The sequence below is a fragment of the Uloborus diversus genome, chromosome 1 (assembly GCF_026930045.1).
Source record: "Uloborus diversus isolate 005 chromosome 1, Udiv.v.3.1, whole genome shotgun sequence".
In the NCBI taxonomy this organism is placed as follows: Eukaryota; Metazoa; Arthropoda; class Arachnida; order Araneae; family Uloboridae; genus Uloborus; species Uloborus diversus.
In genome coordinates this window covers 177114408-177136781 of record NC_072731.1, presented here as the reverse complement: position 1 = coordinate 177136781, position 22374 = coordinate 177114408, and the positions used below count along the sequence as shown (strand labels likewise).

Below are 22374 nucleotides of genomic sequence, written 5' to 3'. Positions count from 1 at the left end.
TATACGTTTTTTGTGTTGCAACTAATTTAGGGAAAGCTGAATTTTTGCAGGATGTTAGCACATAAAGTTATACACTAAAAGTACACAAAGTCCCGACCCCTACCCCTCTTGCTTTTCTCCCCACCCCCTCCCGAAACATTTCAAGAGCAGTACTATGATTATTCGTTTTTTGTGTTGCAAATAATTTAGGGAAAGCTGAATTTTTTCAGGATGTTAGCACATAACGTATACACTAAAAGAACACAAAGTCCCGACCCCCCCACCCCTTTTGCTTTTCTCCCAACTCCCTCCGAAACATTGCAAACGCAGAGTACTATGATTATTCGCTTTTCATGTAGCAACTAATTAAGAGAAAGCTGATTCTTTGCAGGATGTTATTACTTAAATTAAACACTAAAAAATACAAAGTCGCGACCCCCCTCTAGCTCTCCCCCCCCCCCAACCCTTCCGAAACACTGCAAGAGCAGTACTATGATTATGCGCTTACAGATCAAAAATTAATCATGTTGCTGAGGAGTTTCTTTTTCTATTTCACTCCTAAACAAAATGAGATACCAGTGGTGCCCAACCTATGGCCCGCGAGCCACATTCGGCTCGCGAAGCTGATCCACGTGGCCCGCTGTTTTGTGAAATATTACAACTCAAAGAGTACTATTAATGACAATGTTCCAAATTTGGAACCAAATATTTAGAAATTGGTTTATGAAAAACAGGTTGCATTTAACAAAAGAAGCATCAAGTAATGATAAGAAAAATTTGTTTGCAACTTTCCTTCCTTTTTCGTATTTTCCCATGCCATTTAGAAAAGAGTAAAACATTTTGAAATTTTATATGTGCTCCAGCCCGCGAGAACGATTTTAGTATGATCTGCGGCCCTTTGGGAAGAAAAAGATTGGGGACCACTGTTATAAACAAATTATGTTACATACACTTTTTATGTAGATAACTAAGTTTCACCGTTTTACTAACTTAATCACATACTGAAAGCTCACTACAAAAGTAAGTTCAGCAAACAAGAGCTTTTTATCATTACGTCTTGGGAAGAAATGTTTGAACAAAACTTATAGAAAATAACACAATGGATGATCTGCAATAGTCATTTAGTTGAAATGGAGCATTAATGTAATTATGTTCACTTTAAGGTGTTTACAACGAAAATGCAATATTTTGTTACAAAAGTTTATAGTTTGTTTGTATCGCTGATAGTCTACAGAATAACGTTTGGTCCAAAAATATTGTTGCAGTGCATTCCACTACAGTGTCCACAAATAGACGTGCAATCGACCCCAGCTTTACGACAGTTACAGTTTGTAACACACAATATTTTACAATTGCAAGATTATTAGTAGGAGAAGTGCATTTGGAGCAGAGGTCATTGTCATGGGCCTAGGTGTCAGTCAGTTGCTTGAAGTACTATATGACCAACCCCATTCTTCTGCTGGAAGTTTAAAACTTAACCAAGTATTAATAAAATTTTATGTATAAGCAAGTAATAGCAAAAATGTCTCTACAATCAAATTTTGATTTAGTAAAACTTTCACCAACTTCAAATGCCGCTCATCAACATCTTTTTAGCGTTCACCATTAGATTCAAATTTGGTTAGGTTTTAAATTTCCCCCTGAAGAGTTGGGTTGTCAATTTACTTCAAGCAACAGACTGCTTCCTAAGCTCATGGCGATCATCTCTGCTCTAAGTCAACTTCTCCAACTAATATCTTGCAATTGTAAAACATTATGAGGTTACAAACTGTATCTGTCGTAAAGCTTCATTCGATTGCACGTCAATGTGTGGACTCTGTAATGGAATGTACTGCAACAATATTTTCGGACCAAACCAACAAAATATTAGAAGATGACCCCTAATAAAAGACTAAAAAATAATTTTAAAAAAGTAATATTAAACATTAATAATATCCGCTGCGAGGAAATAATCAGTTGAAATATACTACAATGAAACCTGTGAAAGTTGACCACTTGCGTTGGACTATTTTAGTGGTCAGCTAAAACAGGTGGCCAACTTATAGAGGTTAATTCATATGATATAGGACTAATTCTGTACCTGAAATAAGCAGTCAACTTAGACAGGTGGTTAACTTACAAGGCTGGTCAACTTGTGTGTGTGACAGGTTTTACTGTATTCCTGATTTATTTAATGCAAGACTTAAATAGTTAGCCAAACATTGACATTATTTTAAAGACGACTATCGGCGGCGCAAACGAATTATAAACTTTGGTGACAAAAAATTGTACAATGGTAGTAAAACTTAAAGTGAACGTCATTATATTGTTGCTCCATTTCAACTAAATGACTGTCATTACATTATTACCTTTAAATTTTGTCCAAACATTTCTTCCCAAGAAGTATAGATAAAAAGCTATAATTTGTTGAAGTTACTTTTTGCAGTGAGTTTTCTGTATATGATTAAGTTATAAAAATGGTGAAACTGAGCTATCAATATAAAAAGCGTATGTAATATAATCTGTTTGTAAGAGTGGTTCCCAACATTTTCTTCCCGAGAATCGCAGATACAAGTAAAATCGTTCTCGCGGGCTTGAGCACATATAAAATTTCAAAATATTTCACTCTTTTCTAAATGAAATGGAAAAATACGGATTAGGAAAAAAATTGCAAATCAATAATTGTTGTTATCATTTTTTGATACTCATTTTGTTAAATACAACCTGTTTTTCAGAAACCTATTTCTATATATTTGGCTCCTAATTTGTAACATTGTAATTAATCGCAATCTTCGAGTCGTAATATTTTAAAACAACGGGCCGCACGGATCAGCTTTGCGGGCCGGATGTGTCCCGCGTGCCGTAGGTTAGGCACCACTGGTTTATAATACTGTCAGGAATGAAATAAAAAAAAAGAACTTCCCGGTAACATCTTTAATTTTTGAGTTGTAAGTGTATAATCATAGTACTGCTCTTGCAATGTTTCGGAGGGGGTGGGGAGGAAAGCAAGAGGGGTGGGGGTCGGGACTTAGTGTTTTTTTAGTGTTTACTTGGTGTGCTAACATCCTGCAAAAATTCAGCTTTCCCTAAATTAGTTGCGACAAAGCCTATTTTTTTACCTTCATTGACCGGGCTAATAGAATCCCTTGTGTCCATCTTGATGGGAAGAAACGTTCCCCTGTCGCTTGGTTGGAACAAGCGCAGAAGAGCAGTACACTTGACCCAAGGCCATTGGTGTACATTTTATTCTCTGTAACATGTTAAATTTTACAGAATGAAAGTGAGAGAATGGTCGATCTGGAAGTAGCAGCACCTATTGAAGTTCAAAATTACTTTAAATACAAAACGTTAGAATATTTTTATATAAAAATGAGAAAATCCGCAATTTTTTCTTCGAAACTCAAAAAAGGGAGCCCTAGGGGCACGTGTTAATACTGATGGATTGACTTTAAATTTTGCAAAGATCATTTATTTGTACAATGGAAGAAATTGAGGGAGCGTCGCGTAAAATATCTGCAACTTCAAAAATAAGGACCACCCTAATATATATATATATATATATATATATATATATATATATATATATATATATATATATATATATATATATATATATATATATATACAGGGGGCGGACTGGCCGACTTTGGCTCAGTCGGCAAAAGGGTATTTTGGCTAACCTCTGTAAATTAAAAAAGTTGAATTAACCAGTACCGGATCTTGATTCTTCGAGCCGAGCAAAGACATTAAACTACCGCTATAGTTCCTATTTTCTTTAAGTTTCTGAATAAAGTTTTAAAGTTCTAAAAGAAATTGTGAAACGTAAAATAAAGCTAACATTGACACATTTTTTATGTGCCTTCAAAGGATACTAATGGTATAAGTCTGAAAAACACATCCTTGTGCTTCTATACTGACAACATAGGAAGAACACGAGGAAAGGGAGAAATCGGGTAAATTCCCCCGGAAATTTTTTGGAATTGTTTGATCTGTATAGACATAAGGAGAAAAGAATCGGGAGAAGGGGTTCTAGTTCCCTTCCAAGCGATATTTTCAAAGTTGATGTCAAAAAGCGTAATTTTACAATTTTCGGTAAGTTGAAGACAGGAAAAAGAAAGGGTTCTCCCACGATTTTGTTTTCTTAATTTTTTTTTAATTGAAGTCTATTTTTGGCTATCTTTGTTTACAATAGAATATCGAGGGCTCTTCCCAAAAATTCTCCGAAATGGGAAGTTACAGAAATACAATTTTAGATTACCCTTGGTAAAATTAATGGAACAGGGAAGCATCGGGAGCTCTCTAAGAAAACGTTTCGATTTTGAACTATTACAAAACAAAAATCTATCATTGGTCACGCTTGAGAGACGAGGAGATTCAGTGATCTCATTTGGAAGCATTTAAAAACTGAAGTATACTCTACCCAATTTTAAACTGCATTTAGTTTTTCATAGGTAATCCATCGACTTTCCTTCTTAATTTTTCGACCTTGAAATTTTAAAATCATAATCTTGTAATGTGTTTGAAAACATTAAAAAGATAGGGAACAGATTTCTCGAGTGTCCCCCCCCCCCCCCCCAAGATTTTTTAGGATGGCGATGTGCCCTTCCGTTTTTAAGCTAACTTTGAGCATTAACTTGATCATCCCCCCTTGGTCCTTAAAAATTTAGACAAAACTGCACAAAAGCTCTTTTTTTACTTTCTTCTATATCTAATATATAGAAGAAAGTATTGGATTCGTGCAAATTTTCGAATTTCGAATTTTGACGGATTCGAACGTTTTGAGGTGTATTGAGTCCATTTCGGCTATTTTTGGAAAATGTCTGTCTGTCTGTGTGTATGTGTGTGTGTGTGTGTATGTGTGTGTGTATGTGTGTCAAGTCTGTGTGTGACCAGTTTTTTGTGGCCGCTCTACAGCAAAAACTACCGCATGAAATCAAACGAAATTTGGTACACATATGTGCCGCTATGTGAACTTGTGCCCGTTGGTTTTTGGCGCGAATTCCTCCAAGGGGGGGTGGAGCAATGGGACGTTTTTTGAGTTGCGCGTGCTTGCTATTCCTCAGGAAGTAACTGGGTCCATATGTTTCCAGTAACAGGAACAGGTGCTGATTCAATTTTGGTGTCAATAACTCAAACGGGGGCTGAGCTATAGAACGTTTTTTGTCGTCAATTGTGACTGCTGTATCTCAAGAAATAATGAACGGAATGAAAGAAAAATTTATCAGCAAGTAGCCTTTAGTGGGTATAAGAGCTGATTTTATTTTGGTGTCAACAGCTAAAAAGGAGATAGCGCAATCGCCCGTTCTTTTTTTCTATTGTGAGTGCCCTATCTCAAGAAGTAATGCTACGTTCTGGTTGAAATTTGGAATATATGTGAATCCATATGTAAACAGGCTTTGGTTCAATTTTAACGCCAATCGCTGCAAGAGGTGTTGATTTTTTTTTTTCGAATAAAAATAGCTTTATTAATGCAACAATAAGAAAGATAATTCGTAATAGATTGTCGTCTGCGTATTTCTCGTGATTTTAATTGTATGGAAATGATCGGAAATATTATCTCAATGATTTAAAATTTTTAACTGTTGCCATCTTATGTTTGTAAACAAATAAAATATTTGTAATTAATTCAAGCAAGGTTTTTAAAATAACTTTCAATTTTCACTATTTGCTTTGCTTTTGCAATAATTCAGATATTGGGATGGTCGTCAAGTTTTTTGCATGTGTAATTTTGTTTTTGTTGGGAATATTTCTTCCTCGTCAAACATGGGGAGGGATCAGAAAAAAAAAGAAAAATATAGAAGAAAGTTTCGTGATGGGCCACAACATACTAGTTTTCAAAAGGTAAAGATTCACATAAGCCTTTCCTTGAAACGTTCCTCTTTGGTTTCAATAACTTATCCACAAGAATCTGATTAGAATATATCTGAATATTTTTTGCATTACCTTTAAAACTAAACATCAAAAAGCTTTTCAATATTTTAAAAATAATTACTATCGAAAACACTTGAACATTCTATGTACCTAGAAAACCAAAAAGTAAAAGAAGCGCCTTTTGTGTTTTAAAAAACTTCTCTAAACAGTATCCTTTTATCTAAAAGCTCACTGCCCCTTTTTTGGTCTGGGGGAAACACTGGTTCCCTCAGGGCATTTTTTCTGAAACTGAAATCAATTTTTGGCTATAGTGCTTAATGCTTGTAAAAGGGTTACGGAGCTCTCCCACGAAAATTTCAAAATGTGAAATTTTATGCTAATTTTAGTGACTTTAAGGGAACGGCGAAGATTCGAAGAATTTGCCTGGCAATTTTTCAATATTTAAATCTGAAAAACACAATTGAGGCCCTTGATGCAAGAACTAAGAACTTAGTAACTTCAGACTCACTCATTTTTGCTAAGACCAACAAATAACAACAGTGTCCGGTAAAAAGGCTAATATCTTTCCCACATTATTTACTAGAAAGCATAGGTCTGATCTTACATTTGGTTCCCGTTGTAGCACCAATTGAAACTTCTATACTATCGGTCACACGCAAACATGAATTTTAAAAAAAAGGAAGAAAGAAAATTAATTTGAATTTTGAAATTTTGAATTCAAATTATGTTTTTCGCAATCACGAACTGCGACAGGACCCTACTCATTGGAGTTATTGTTTCTAGAAACGGCTCCTGTCCCCCCCCCCTCCCAAGCCTGCCCCTCCTCTTGGGCGGTTACGTGTGCATAGTTGTGTGTGTGTGTGTAGGTTTGTGTGTGTGTGTGTAGGCGCACGTTTGTGTAAGTGTAGGCTTGGGTGTGTGTGCGTAGACCTGTGTATGCACGTAAGCGTGTGTGAGTGTATGTGTGTGAAGTCGTGTGTTTGTATGTGTGTGAGCGTGTGTGTGTGTAGGACATGGACGCCTACCGTGCATGGACATGGACCAGGAGAAGCTGATAGCTCAGGACCGGGGGACAGCCGCGCCTGCAGAGGTTGGCGGGCGGTGGTGCTGGTGTCCCTGGGCCAAGCTGAAAAAGGAACCGGACGCCAAGAACGGTCAAATGAAAGCAATAAGCAATCATGATTGCTCAAAAAACATTGGACTGAACTGGTTTTTGCATCAAAATCCACAATTGTAGACTTAAGGCTAGTATCGTTGGTGACTTTTAGACTACAAAGGGATCTCATATCTGAAATACCTTAGGTGCCCCGTTAAGTATAATTCTGGCCCTGATTACAAACGAGGAGTAATTTATCAAAAGGGAACATATCCATTTTTCCAAAAATGTTCAGGAGGTGAGAAAAACGAATTAAGGTAAGAGCAAAATAGTTTTATCAACTTCTCTGGGTACAGAATTGAGCACAAAAGCACAGCACATCAAAGGGCCAGAGTTAAGAAACGTTTTTGTAAAAAAAAAAAAAAAAAGGAGATATCGCTATTTTAATTTTGGATATGTGCCCTTTTGAACGAAAACCTGAATGTTGAAAATTCCAATTTCAACAAAACTCTAATATTTCACATTCTCATATTCTCTTATCGAAGTACATGAACCTAAAAGTAGTGGATTAAAATTGAGGACATGCGTTCCTTTGGATCTAAAAGTCTTCGTACTACAGATTCTTTCAGGATATGTCCCCTTTTGTTCAAAATAAAACATGCAGAGGACGGATTTGTTACCTTTTGATCAAAAAGCCGCACTTTACCCTTAAAAAAAATAGGATTTTCCACGTTTGGACTTCTTGAGAGTATGTGATTTGAAGGTCGTCTGAAAGATTTAGAAAATATATAAAATTGAATTTTTCTAAAAATGGGACATGTTCCCTTTTGATAAATTACTCCTCAACTAATATAGCTCAAAAAAAAAAAAAAACCTTGCCCTCCCCAGCACCCCGGAACTCAGTCCTAAATTCGCCTGTATTCGGGAGCTCTCTCGAAGTCGAAATTTTGTTCTGTTTCAGATTCAGTTTGTCGTAGTCCTGACTTGCTTTAGCTTTCCCGTATGCGATTCGGAGATGAAAATACTCGTATAGCGATAATTTACAATAGACCAATGAAATATCTTGCTAACTGACAGCATTTGGTTGAATCTGTCACAACCAGTGAATACTATGGGCGAGCACAGAAATTTTGGGGCTCGTCACAAATGACTTTTACGCCCCCCCCCCTCTCTATCTTGTTTACCCCTATACGTCCTTACATATATTTAACCCCTCTTTTAAAAAATCTCGGGCTTTCTTCAGGATCGGAACCGGGTCAACAGCTGTCCCTTCTCCCCCCCCCCCCCCACTGTGTAGGCCCTTGCTCGTGCTCATGTTTCAAAACTCCAAAGCATGATCCACACATTTATAGCAGTGCCGGGGCTGCTTTATCTAATGGTGCAGGCCCCTTCAATTTTGAGTATTTAACCCGCTTTTTTTCGTCCCAGGCGCTTTTCCAGGCAGCGTCGGACACCAATTTCTCTGGCCCTTTCCCGTTTCCTCAATGTGATCCATGACCCCCAGAGCTCTAAAAACTAGAGAGAAAATTGAGAAAAGAGGAAAGCATCCGTACTGGTGAACTTCAGCTATTTACTTTGGTCCCTGTTTAGGGTGGAAAATATAAACCTGCTTCCAAACGCTTTTTTCACATAGATTGAACGAATTGCATGTTTTTATTTATTTATTTTTTAATGACACTTTAAAAAATGCTAGATGTGCATTTAAATGTATTAAGTTCAATAAAAAAAATTGCTTGAAGTGGCCCACTGGACGGTTGGCCCAGTCGGGGATCCCCGACTAGACGACCTGGCCAGTCCTCCCCTGTGTGTGTATATATATATATATATATATATATCAGCAATTACAAAGTGGAGGGGGGTATGACTCTGTTTATGCTATTCAAATTTTTACAAATAGTGCTTTAGAATGATTTAAGTCTCATTTTTAAGGGATAACATTTTTGAGGGTTGGGGTGCTTCGTAAGATTTGGGGATGGGGATTGGTTGCGCGTTTGCTCTGGGGGAGGGGACACCCATAGCAAAACCATCTGCAATTTCAAAATCTATCAGCCATCTCGTAAATTAAATGTTCCAGTAATCTTATATCTTTAAACGAGCAATTCTTGTGGGTATGTATATATTTCTTATCTCGGAAACGGCTCTAACGATTTCGGTGAAATTTTGGATTTAATTGTAGTTTAGCATTCTACGTTCATCTACATCAGTGTTTTTTCTGTAAAAAACGCGATTTTTTACAAAAAACAGTTTTTTAATATAAAGTCTAACTAAGTTAAGCCTTGAAGTAAACTGTGAATTGACGCATCAGGCAGACGATTTGCAACCATAACAATGAAAATATGTCTCTTCTCGGTTTAAAATTTTAAACTTGCTTAGGGTTGCCAGGCTTGGCTGATATTAGCCACTTTGGCTCATTTCAATCACACTTGACTAAAAACAAATTCAAAAGCACTATGTAAGTCGATGTAAGGCTTTTTTTTTTAAGCAAAACTATTGCTTGACCATCTTATTTTATTTACTTATATCCTTTTTTACACCTCAAATAGTTTTATATGTTTTTTTTTAAATCACGCATCTAAATTATATTTCGAAAAAACATATGTCTAGAGACTTGATGTTTTGTTAAGACAGTTGTTATCAATTGTTGGAATGGTTTGTGGATCATCAGTTTTGGTAGATATCATGCTCTATGTAGCATTTTCTGGCGTAAAGTGACCAACTACACTAAAAGTACTTATTCAAAAAGAAAATCTCGATTGGGATAAAATCGTAAAACGCATCATAGTATGAAAGGAAGTATTTGGTTAAAAACCGATTTCACCATAGCAAAACTGGATCCAAGGTCAAAATATTTTAATTACCGACAAGAAAATTGTATAGCGGAAACAAATGTAACAGATAGTTTAAAACAAAATGTTGATTTAATTACATTCAAAATCTTCTTTGTTTGATACTTAAGTGTTATAAGAAGGTCGAGTGATTAATATTTTGTTAACGTGAAGCTTTTCAAGTATATTTGGAAAAGTATTGAACCTTAAAAAAACACGAGTTGACAAAAAAATAATTCTTTTAAAGCCGAGCGAGGCTCGGTCGTCCAGGTACATAATTTTAATGCGTCACTACCGGGGTGTGCAGTCCACCCCTGCTGCCACCCTTCTGGGATGTGACAACCAAAAAGTATTTAACACATTATACAAAATATAATTATAGTTCAATTCTGAAATTTACGCCTAAATATATTATAAATTATTTTTTAGTCATTGAATTTCATCGAAAATGGAGCATAATTTTGCGTGAAGTGGATAATTAACATTTTGCATTTATTGTAAGTTTTATAAAAATGCTCTCAAAGTTTTTACTTGTCTTTCAATGTTAACTTTCGTTACACCACATAGAAAAAAATGAAAATTGTATGAATCTCATGTCAATTAAAACATTGAAGTATTTGGGGGGGAAGGGAGTTGGGGTTGCCACAAATTACCACTCCAGGTGACACCTGTGATAGGAACGCCTCTCATAGTTGTATTGATCACTTAGATAGGGGATAAAATTACATAGGTGTTTGAAGCGGGGCCCAGAGCCAGAAAGGATGAGAGTTCCTGATTTTAGGAATTGAAATCCTTCATATCAAGTTAAACTGGTGCACAAAATGAATATAGCTCAACTTTAGAATTACGTACTACCAGAGAAAATAAGTTAATATTTTTCGTGAACTTACATAAGACATAAAATAAATATTATATTGTACTACTGAAAATTTGCAATCATTTATGTGAACGATAAGAATTACACGACACTATCTTCACTGGAGGAACAAAACGTGTGTCATTGATTCCCTGAGTAGAATCGGAAAAATAAACATTCTCATCAATTTAGATCTCAGGCCCCAGAGGGTATAGCCTTCTAACAAATCTAGAGCGTCCTCAGAAACAAGAAAAATAATTCGTATTAATGTTGACTTTTATTAATGGCATCAGTCTGCGACTGTTTCGAGCGAACAGTATAAATCACAGATCAGAAAGCAATGGTTATTCATTATTTGCTTAATTTTAGGAAATGAAACTGTACACGTGTCAAATATTCCTCAGTTCTGGGTATAAATGAGGAAATTCCAAATGAAATACACTTACGCATAGTACGGGGAGATAGAAAAATGGGGAAATGGCCTTATTGGTCACCCTGGCTTTATTTAGTGCACCATTTTAAATGTTATTGTATTAGGTTAAACCATGACAATTTAATGCGAGATTCCTAAGCACAAATATTTGTAACTCATGGAATTTCGTGCATTATATACTTATTCTATGTATAAAAATGATTTGAAAGTGGAATTTACAACTGAAAAATACAAATACCGAATGCAATTTCAATACTAAAAACCGGTAGTTCACAAATATTTTCAAATTGAAATCTTTTTTTTAACAATTAAGCAAACCGTAACCCTATGTATACACATATAATGCACCTACTTTACATATATATTGTGTTAAATTCAGGGCTGTGGAGTTGGAAGGAAAATGTCAGACTCCGGCAGTTTTTATTTTTATTTATTTATTTTCATTTTATTTTATTTTATTTATTTTTTCAATTTTCCCCCTTAATGATAAGGGAAAAAACTCCTTAACAGAGATTGAAATATTAATTCCTTTTAAAGTAATTTTTGCGTTACATTTTATTGCAAACGTAAGATGCATGCGACGTTAAAAGTTCAATTTGAAAATCAATTTTCTAATAGTTGAGATTTCAAAAGGAAGCTACTTAAAAGTAACTTAAAAATCTTATTTTAAAAAAGTGGAAAAGGATTAATTTGCTCCCTATTAATGTTTAATAAATAGATTGTGTTTCAAAAGTGTGCTTTCAATTTTTAAAGCTGTAACTTAAGAGAACAAAAGCTTTTTTGCTAAGTCAAAAAACCTTTCTTGAGAAGGGGCTGTCCGCCCTGGGTAAAACCCATCTAATGGGTGACACCCCCAGTTAATTTTGGAATTTATAAAATATATAAGTATTTTAATTCTGAAAACTTTTCTCAATAATTCTTAAATGATATTTCATCTATAAAAATTTCAACGAATATGAGGCTCTATATTGCGGAAAGAGGCCGCATATATGTACATCTGGAGCAAATTGTACACAAAATGCGACGGTATACAGCTTTGTACGAATAGCTTTTACTATACCTATGCTTCTTTTTCGCACAATTTTTTAATTTTAGTTTTATTGTCTGCTTTAGAATTAACCGAAACAAAATTTTAAGGTTAACTGTAGTTTGTAAGTGTTGTAAACAAGGTGTCATATTCTTATTTTATTTCATACTTTTTAGTGAGAACCAAGCTTATAGACAAAGTCTTTAGCTTTGAAAAGCAGATAGGGGAGGGTGGCTCAAAACGTGTAGGTTATCGAAGAACGCTCGAAAATTGTAGTTTTTGGATTTCTATTGCAAAACAATTTCGGTTTTATTTCCTAGCAGGGTTCTAGAATTTTAAAATAAAAAGTGATTTTTGTATTATTTCTAGCCCAATACTTATTAAATATTAAACATTACAAACACTTGAAAAACCCGCTTTGCCCTACCAGGAGACCCAAAGCGGGTAAGCTTAAGTATTGTGGTTTGGTACATTGCCAATCAAATATGAAGTTATAAATGATTAAAATGATTGACTAAATACATGCCATTATAAAAAAATATATAAAAAAGTTGAACTTATCCAATTTAAAGTCAGCAGATTTGTTTATAAAACATAAAGAAATAACTGATTAAATTAAATGACTAATTAATTGCCATCCTAAAAAACAAATTTTAAAAGTTATAGTACTTATCCTATTGAAATACAAAATATAAGTCAGCACATGTGTCAGTTTGTAGGCAGATGGTGTCAGATTAACGTAATACTATTGACAATTTAAAAAATAAGCTGGTCTTTGACTAATCACCAGCTACAAAATGTATCTTTTTTTTATTTTAAGCCTTGTTGCGCCATGCCGCTTCACTGCTGCTTCGCTGGGACTGATTAAAACTCGGGGGTGTTCGGGTAAACACGACATACGTATGCATCGCCGCATACACACCATGGGGGGGGGGGCATACGAAGGCTTACCCACTTTGGGTGACCAACCCTCTTTGGGCTACCCTCCCCTATATTGCGTTTTCGCGCCAACACTTATTTGAATTTATCGAACGCCCTCAGAAGCTTCGTCCCGAGCTACGGGTCCCGACAGGCTCAAAGGATACATTCGTTTTACTGTTTTATAAATATGATAGAAGTAAAAAATACATGAAAAATTTTTATTTGAGAGTAACTACTTAGATAACGTTAGGCAACAAAACCGTTTGCTGCCTAACATTATGTCCAGGTTTTGAGGCAATTCCTTCCAGGGCTTCGAAGGTTTATTAAAGAAACATATTTCAAAAAAAAAAAAAACAGCAACAATGCTAACTTTATTGGAGAAAGACTTCTCAAGTTTTGTTTCCCAAATGTTTCATATGTGAACCTTCAATAATGCTGCACATATCAAGTCTTAGCACCAATTCTGTCACTCTCTGCAACATTAGTTCATTTTCCAACAAGGTGGGGTACCCGGCATTATCTGACAGTTGCTAATAGCTACAGAGAGTTAAAAAACAAGCAAACTAGTAGGCGGCTTAGGTAGCTATTACAGAATATTCGATAAACAATCAAGAAAGCTGGTTGCCATAATAAATGATTGACTAAATACATGCCATTATAAAAAAATATATATAAAAAAGTTGAACTTATCCAATTTAAAGTCAGCAGATTTGTTTATAAAAAATAAAGAAATAACTGATTAAATTAAATGACTAATTAATTGCCATCCTAAAAAACAAATTTTAAAAGTTATAGTACTTATCCTGTTGAAATACAAAATACAAGTCAGCACATGTGTCAGTTTGTAGGTAGATGGTGTCAGATTAACGTAATACTATTGACAATTTAAAAAATAAGCTGGTCTTTGACTAATCACCAGCTACAAAATGTATCTTTTTTTTATTTTAAGCCTTGTTGCGCCATGCCGCTTCACTGCTGCTTCGCTGGGACTGATTAAAACTCGGGGGTGTTCGGGTAAACACGACATACGTATGCATCGCCGCATACACACCATGGGGGGGGGCATACGAAGGCTTACCCACTTTGGGTGACCAACCCTCTTTGGGCTACCCTCCCCCATATTGCGTTTTAGATGTTCAAACGCAATGACAGTTGACAAGTTTGACATTGACAGTTTCAATGACAGTTGTTTCCTTATTGGTAGGCCTTTATACACGTAATCGAACTAATTGATAGTCAGTTTTTTAAAAATTGCAAGGAAAGTCGGTGCATATAAAATGAAAATAGAAGCTCGGAGTCGGAGTCGACCTGTTTTCTAACGACTCCGACTCCTTTACCCCAAAATCAGTCCGACTGCGGCTCTTTGACTCCGACTCCACAGACACGGTTAAATTTTAAAAAAATTTAAAATTTAGGAACACTTATTTATTTTGAAAAACAATTGTCAGTATTGTATTCCTTAAATGTACTTACAGTTTTTGCATTAGCATTGACCCCAAGAAAATGTTTCCTAACCCATACATTCAAAACCATTACTGAAAGCAATTTAGCACAATTTTCTGTAATTGAGAGAAATTTAGTTCGGAATGCTTAGAAAATAAGGAGAACTTCAGATGCAGTCGCCGTTTATCAAAGAAAACAAAGACCCGCTTTGGAGGTCTCTTTCCAGTACATTCCTGTAGGGAGTAAAAGTATTTAAGATTAATGCATCCTTTGGTCATAACAACTCTCTTCTGTTGGGAATGTTTATTCCCCAAGTGTGCATAAACATAAGACACTGGAAGCTAGTGATTACCAGAGGCTTCAAATTATCCATGGTAAATAGATCATGGAATGGAAAGGATATACCGAATGCGAAAGACAAGAATACTCTTAAGTAAAAACTGGCAGAAAGTATTTATTTATAATTCACAGCATGTTTTATAAAGAAACATTTAATCAAAGGCATGCTTACTTCTAAATCTTAAAAGTTCTCAAGAAAATGTTTAACCAGATCTTTCGCACACACTTATTTAATTTACTAAAGCACATCCTCTCCCAAGCATGCATACATATGAAGAACTACTATATCTGTACTATATATACACATAGATAAATAGATGGACAGATAGTCAATCCCTTTGAGTACAGACCCCCATGTATTTCCCTCTTTTTAAGCGACAGTCACAGAAAAAATAGTTTTAAACATATTGCAAAAGCTAATAAGACATATTGAATTTACTTTTACTCAAGGGTCAATATTTGTCGCAAAAATTTACTTGTTAAAGTTTGATATTAACGTGTATATTAGAGCAAGTATGAATTGTACAAAGTTTACACATGCTTTACCCTCTCGCCTGTTTGTTCACCTAAGCTCAGAGCGTACGAATAGTGCATGGCTAATAACAAACTTTGTAAAGCAAATTTAAAATGTGAGCATTTAGTGTAATTTGTATTGACTTGCACCGTAAAATACATGACATTGCAACGAATTTCTTTAAATTATTTCTGTATGTTACATAATTTTACCATTACTAAATTTTTGATTACATTTTAATTATCAAAGGAGAAAATTTTGAAACTTGAACAATTTTGATTGTATTCAGGACGATAAAAGATTGTCAGCGTCTGATTTCGAATACTAATATTTTATGTTTAATATAAAGTTTTACGGAGGTAATACTCTGCATACATCAACTTAAATACCCTCTAAGAACAGGGACTCCTTTATTTAAGGGTCATAAGCTCAGCAGTCTTAGTGTCCCTTATTCCGAGAACCTACTGTATTTGTTAGACACAGAATAATCTCCATTCGACCTCTCAATTAAATTTTGATTGTACAAATTTAGTATTAGGTTTATACATTACATAATTTTCAAGCAGATACTTGAGGTTACTAGCTTAAGCTGTGTTGTAAATATAAAATGTTCTATATGGATGGAAGATATATTTCAACTTTCATCACTTGCTTTCCAATAGAGTAGGGGTTCTCAAACTGGGGTCTATGGCACCCTGGGGTGCCACAAAATGTCCAGGTTTTGAGGCAATTCCTTCCAGGGCTTGAAAGGTTTATTAAAGAGACATATATTAAAAAAAAACAGCAACAATGCTAACTTCACTTTAGAAAGACTTTTCAAGTTTTGTTTCCCAAATGTTTCGTATGTGAACCTTTAATAATGCTACACATATCAAATCTTAACACAAATTATGTCACTCGCTGCAACATGTCACGATTAATGGTACAGTCGAACCCGGTTAATGGAATATCCATTTTTCCACGAAATGATATTCTAATAAGCGGAATATTCCATTAACCGCGATCAAAATAACACTTTACGTTGGTTTGGTACATTGAAAATGTACTATATTAGGCGGTATATTCTTTTAACCGATATTCTAATAAGCGGGCTCGACTGTAGTTCATTTTCCAACAAGATGGGGCACCCCCCATTATCTGACAGACGTTCCCCATTTCCTCAATAACGAGCTTCCTAGTCGTTGGATTTGCCGAGGTTCTGATGACGACAATCACCTTTTGTGACCACCGTGCTCTCCGGACCGAACTCCAAGCGATTTTTATGGTGTTACATAAAGGATCGTAAGGTCGTGTCCTTTCAGCCACATAGTTGGCAAGATTAACACGAAAAGATCAATCGCATTTTCCAAGATTGATCGTGACATGTTACAGCAAGTGAAACAAGACTTACAAGGAAACCTTACGGTCTCGGAAATTCAGAACGGGATGAAGTTCAGCAGATTAGTAGTAAGTACCCTTTGAGAGTATCCACACAGTAAAGTAATAAAGCGCAGTAGCCAGAACATTCCGAGAAAGCCGCCTCTAAAGTTTTAAGTGCAGCTTTTATATACTAGTAGAGATTTTTCACCAGCAACAGCTCGGTGGTTGTGTGGTCAGCGAGCTGCATTTCCGTGCGGTCAATCCGGGTTCGTCCCGATCTGAATTTCCGAGACTGTAAGGTATCCTTGTTAGACTTAGTATCAGCCGCAATACGAAAGGGACATACATCGAACATTTTGGAAACAAAACTTGTACAGTTTCATACACCAATAAAGCCAGTTTGTTGCTGTACTGATAACATATTTGTTTAAATAAGGCTTCCAAATCTCGGAGGGAATTTCATTATGCGCTTGTATATAATAGAGATAGATTAGGGTGCCGTGAAAGCATTCATATTCTTTAAAGGGTGCCACGAGTGAGAAAAGTTTAAGAACCCCTGTAAGAGAGGTCTTGACTTTTGCTGCCGTTTTCTGTAATTTTCCTTTAAATCATCCTTACACAACCGGTTGTTCGCGAACCCCTGGGGGTTCGCGAGAGGTACGAAGGGGGTTCGCGAAAATAATATTGTAATGGCGGAAATTTAACATGTTTGTTTGAGATGAAGTCTCAAGTTCAAGAGTTTTTGTTCGTCAGTCATTTATTCATTTGTCTCTTGCACATTTGATACTTTTTGGATGCAAATGTTAGAACACTTGCTGACATTCTATTTTGTAAATTTAAAGAATTAAGTCTGTCATTTCAAGGAATGGATTTTTACTGTTTTTGTTGAGCATGATAGAATTGAGCCTGTGCCCAAAAAATTCAACTTCTGAAAGCAATGTATTTAGATGAAAGCATGCGCATGCTTCAGTTTTCTCCATTTGATTGGAGAGTTTGATCGAACTTGATGGAAACATTAAATGGAGCATATGCGAGCGTTTGATCTATTTTTACTTACTTTTCTATTAAGTTTCTTTACCATTTGAGTACGACGAAGAGCTATTACGTTTCTCTTGTGCTTCGCCTGAAGTGCGAGTGGCACAAAATGTGCAATGACGCTGCTGTCAGTTGCTACAGTGAGGTACGGCGCGTCGTAAAAAAACTAACGGCAATAAAATATAAATATTTTCTCTCAATGTAAAAAAAGAACTCACGAAATTTGCGCAGAAAAACTCTTGTAATAAGTGAGCATAAAAATATTTTTGTTGGTAAAATTAACCGTTTATGTAGTGATTAGAGTTAATTGAAGACGTTTCTACAGTTTTTCAAAAATAAAATAAAATAAAATAAAAAATAACCATGCGTTTTATTCCGCATTTTAGCATAAGAAAATTCTTCATCACTAACACGATTAATGCATGCATTGTATCCTTATCAAACAACTAGATTTCATTGGAAGAAAAACGATCATTTTGTTAATCTGAGACATGTTCTCTAAAAGATATTTTTCAGATCATTTCTTTGATTGACTGATTTAGCGTTACGAATAAATGTACTGCTGTGATAGAAAAAGACATTTTAAATTTTATTACCCTTTTGGCTTTTGGACAAAGTTTCCGTGGGGAAAATGAATTTCATCGTGTAGAGATAAATGCAGAAGGAAATTAAATGCTGAACCTAATGAAAGACTGAAACTGTCAGACAAGATATTTGATCCAAAATTTGAAATTCTTTGTTCCTCAACCATTCCATTAAGGATTTTTTCAAAGTGAGCAGAACCTCAAAAAAATTATCACACTGTTTCGTTGTATTTGTTTTGTAATAATGTTTTGGCTATTATTTTAGTTTGCAGCAATGTTTATACTTCTATACCTAGCGATTATTATTTTTGTTTTTCAAAATAGTAATAATAAAAAAAATACTGTAGGGGGTGCTTGTCACTTAGTACTTAATGCACAAGGGGCTCGCTAAACTTGTACAGATTTTGGAAGGGGTTCACAAGGCAAAAAAAGTTGGGAACCGCTGCTTTAAATTATAAAACTCCGCTTCAATTTTGTCCTCCTTTAATAAACACTCTGCACGAAAGCTCTTAAAATAGCATCTATATTAAAGATCAGCTACATGAATCTTTCAGTGTGTCAAATAAAATGACGAGTGTTATACCGTCTGTCTTTCACGAGGAAAGCTCTCGCTGTAAAGTCTGAGCCCATCTACTGCCATAGAGACGGACTTTGTTCAATTTCTGCGAGGGTTAGCAGGAGGGTTTTTTTTTTTTTTTTTTTTTTTTTTTTTTTTTTTTTTGGCGCCATTTCGCCACTCGTCCTTTCGCCTGTGTGCAGTCGTACGGGTTTTTCTAACACTAAGCTTGCATTGGGAAAATGAGACACGTCTCGTTGTTATTGCAGCAGACAGGCCGGGACATTTCGGCGGGGGGCTTTTCTCGTGATAGCCGGACAGTAAAAAATTCGAAGCGTCACTGATTACTTCCGGGAAAAGATTCCAAAATTTCAAATGTTTACACCAGTTTCCTGTGAAAAACAAGTTTTTTTGCGAAAAGGTTTCCTGAATCTCAACTAGTTCCATGAATGTCGATTTTACACTGTGGTGAAAAACATTTTTAAATACCAGTGTGAAGAAATTCTATGCTTTTCTATTAGGTGTTTCTCTTTCAGCTTAGTTACTTCCTCTCCGGATTTACTGAGCCCCAATAAGGGGCAAAAAGCAGCCTCCGAATGTTCTAGCTTTGAGGGACTTTTGTTATTCCGTTTTAGCTTCGGTCGTATTTGCTTTAGGAGCTTTTTGATAAATTATTAAGGTGCCAAGCTAATACTTTATACATTTATATGTGTTCACTGAAGTTTCCTGAGTTATTTCAGAAACATGACTGGCTTTGTTTGGGGAAGTATCTGAATTTTTCAGAAACATTCTAGATTAATATCAGGAATTTTACTAACTTTTAGCGGGAGACTATCCTGGTTTTTGCCAGATTTGTTAATTGCGGAAATTAGGCACATCAGGGCCTAACATTATTTTCCAGGAATGTTTCGAAAAAATTTTACAGTATTCGTATAAGATCTGAGTTTTTTCAGTTTTGTTCTTTGGGAATGCTAAATATGTAATGCAAAAATAAAGCATAACACATTCAGGGCGAAACTGGGAAAGTTCCTCTTGTACCATTAACCAGTAGTAACAAATTCATTAGTGGTTGCTTTTTTGAAGTAAGTACGATTATTTTAACTCAAAGTTCTAAGTGATATATTTTTTAACCTATTCATATTAATAGCTCTAAATCCATTAATAGAAGTAATATACAAGGTGTCCGAAAAATCCTTGACACATTTAAAAAAATCATAGAAAACCAACAAATTGTCGTATGAATTTGTGGTTTGCACCGTAATACTTCACAGGTTCAAGAGTTTTTATGACATCGAAAAAAAAATGAAAGAGGAAAAAAGAAGAAGAAAAAAGGCATTTCGCAGCCAGGGTGTCAGAATATGCTATGCTTATAATTCTTCGTTTAGTAATTTTCATTCCTTTTTGCGTTTTCCCATGTCAACAAAAACGATTTAAAAGTTACTTTGCTGAAAAACGTTTTTCTAAAACTATAAATCCTATATTTACGTATATTCATTGAACAAAATGTCCTCCATAGCGTGAGTTATGCTCATTATAGTTCTTCAAGTTTATTTCTGTTGACAAAATTATAAATAGCTTTGGTAAATAAAAATAACGTAGTTAAGAAACCAATTGCGCTTGAATTAAACTGTAATTACTTTACATATACTTACCAGCAAAATAACTTTTCAAAAACCTGTTACTAGTTTTTCATACTAAGTATTGAGAAATATTTTGAGATCATTATTTCTTTCCCATAATGCAAATGGCTACTTAAGGAAATAATAGATCACGAACATCATCTCCTTAATGAATACAACGCACTTTATCGATTTAGGAAAGACTTGAATTTTCTTCAGAAATAAAATATCGTCTCACTGCTTTGCCTGAAGAGGTGCTGTACAAGATGGAAACTAATCGAATGGAGACTTTCTTAAATTAACAAACCAAAAAATAGAAATACATTTCCGAATCACAGTAGAAATTATTTCCGATAAATTTTTGGAATATGGTAATATCTTTTTTGGCAGATTTGGTAAGTGTTTAATTAAAAGTTTGCGTAAAACGTTCATAACATCAGTACCTTAGAGTATAGGAAGAGCGGGTACAGTGAGACGTAAAAATTCAATCGCTTTTTTTTTTTTTTTGTTATGAAAAGACATTGAAATGGATTTCGTTTAAATTCTATAATATTTGTTACTGTAATGAGTATTATAAAAATTGGTTTAGAAAAATCTGCAAACTCACACAAAAGAAAAATAAAATAAAAACGAAATGAAATTTCGTCTTACTGTTCCCCCTGTGAGAGGGAACAGAAAGACACAGTAAGTGAGAACAGTGAGACACACATTTATCGAGCTAGCGAACATTGAAAGCACCTGAAAACGCATGGATGCTTGTTCCCGTTTGGTTTTACCCTGTGTTACGGACTTGATCAAGTCACATTTCAAACAAAAAAATACCAGAATCCGGTTTTCCGTTTAGGAGCTATGATGCGTATGGTGAAATTAGAGAGTCCCAGGTGACCCGAGGGCCGAAGGTAGCGAAAACCTAGGTAAAAACACTCTAGATAAAGTACCCTTCAAACAAAGAAAACATGTCAAAACCGGTTCAGCCGTTAGGTAGCACTGGTTAATATAAAATAAAATAAAATAGGGCCTGTGATGCCAAACACACACACACACACGACACATTTATAATCCAATTCCTTTTTGCGTTGGGGTTAAAAACTACAGTTGTACAGATCAAATACGATATTGAAACAAATACGTCATATTATTTATATAAATCTAACAAATACACATCTATATTATTTCGATATAAGGGCTAAAACTCCATTCAACACCCTTATTGCGTTGGTGCAGGGTTTTCAAACTGTTCTTGCTATTGTTTTCGTCAACAGTTTAGTTAGAATTAAATTCCATTCAACACATAATTTTTCTATTTCTTATGTAGAAGTACCACAGGAGCAGTGAGACACGAACTCATGCTGTCCCACTGTTCCCTCATTGCTATATCTGAACTAAATAAGCGCCATTTTCATACAAAGAAAAATAACAAAATCATTTTATTGCTAAAATGAACGTTAAATAATAGGCTAATAAAAAATTACCAACACCAGTTTTTAATATATATCAAATAAGGCAAAAAACGACACAACAAGCAATGCAAAAAATCTACTTTGATGGGGTTGTATTAAGATGACGTAATTATTTTTCTCACCTTAAATCTGAACGCAACTTTTTTTTTCTGGAATAATGTTCAAAGCATGTCGACTTGACTTTGCAAAAGTTTTACCAGGCTGAAAATAGCTAAACAGAAAAAAATTGCAGCTGTCCCCTCCCTGTCTCACTATACCCACTCCTCCCCAACTTATAGAGGACAGCTAAATCTTACTTTTACTGATAATTTAGCTTTGTATTTTAATTTTACCTAGATAAAACTAATAAACATCATTCATTATAATAGAAGTATGGATTTGATACTACTGAGAACGTTCTCGACAAATCGGAAGTTTTTAATCCATATTCTAAATGCGACGCCTACAATAACAACAGAAAAGTGTTTTTGGTGCTGGT

General features: G+C 35.1%; 1 protein-coding gene across 1 annotated transcript in view; it reads left to right on the top strand.

Moving 5' to 3' along the window:
- The window catches only part of LOC129217308 (ATP-dependent RNA helicase DHX33-like), a 63681-nt gene that overhangs the window by 36730 nt on the left and 4577 nt on the right, over window positions 1-22374 (top strand). The window lies entirely within an intron of this gene.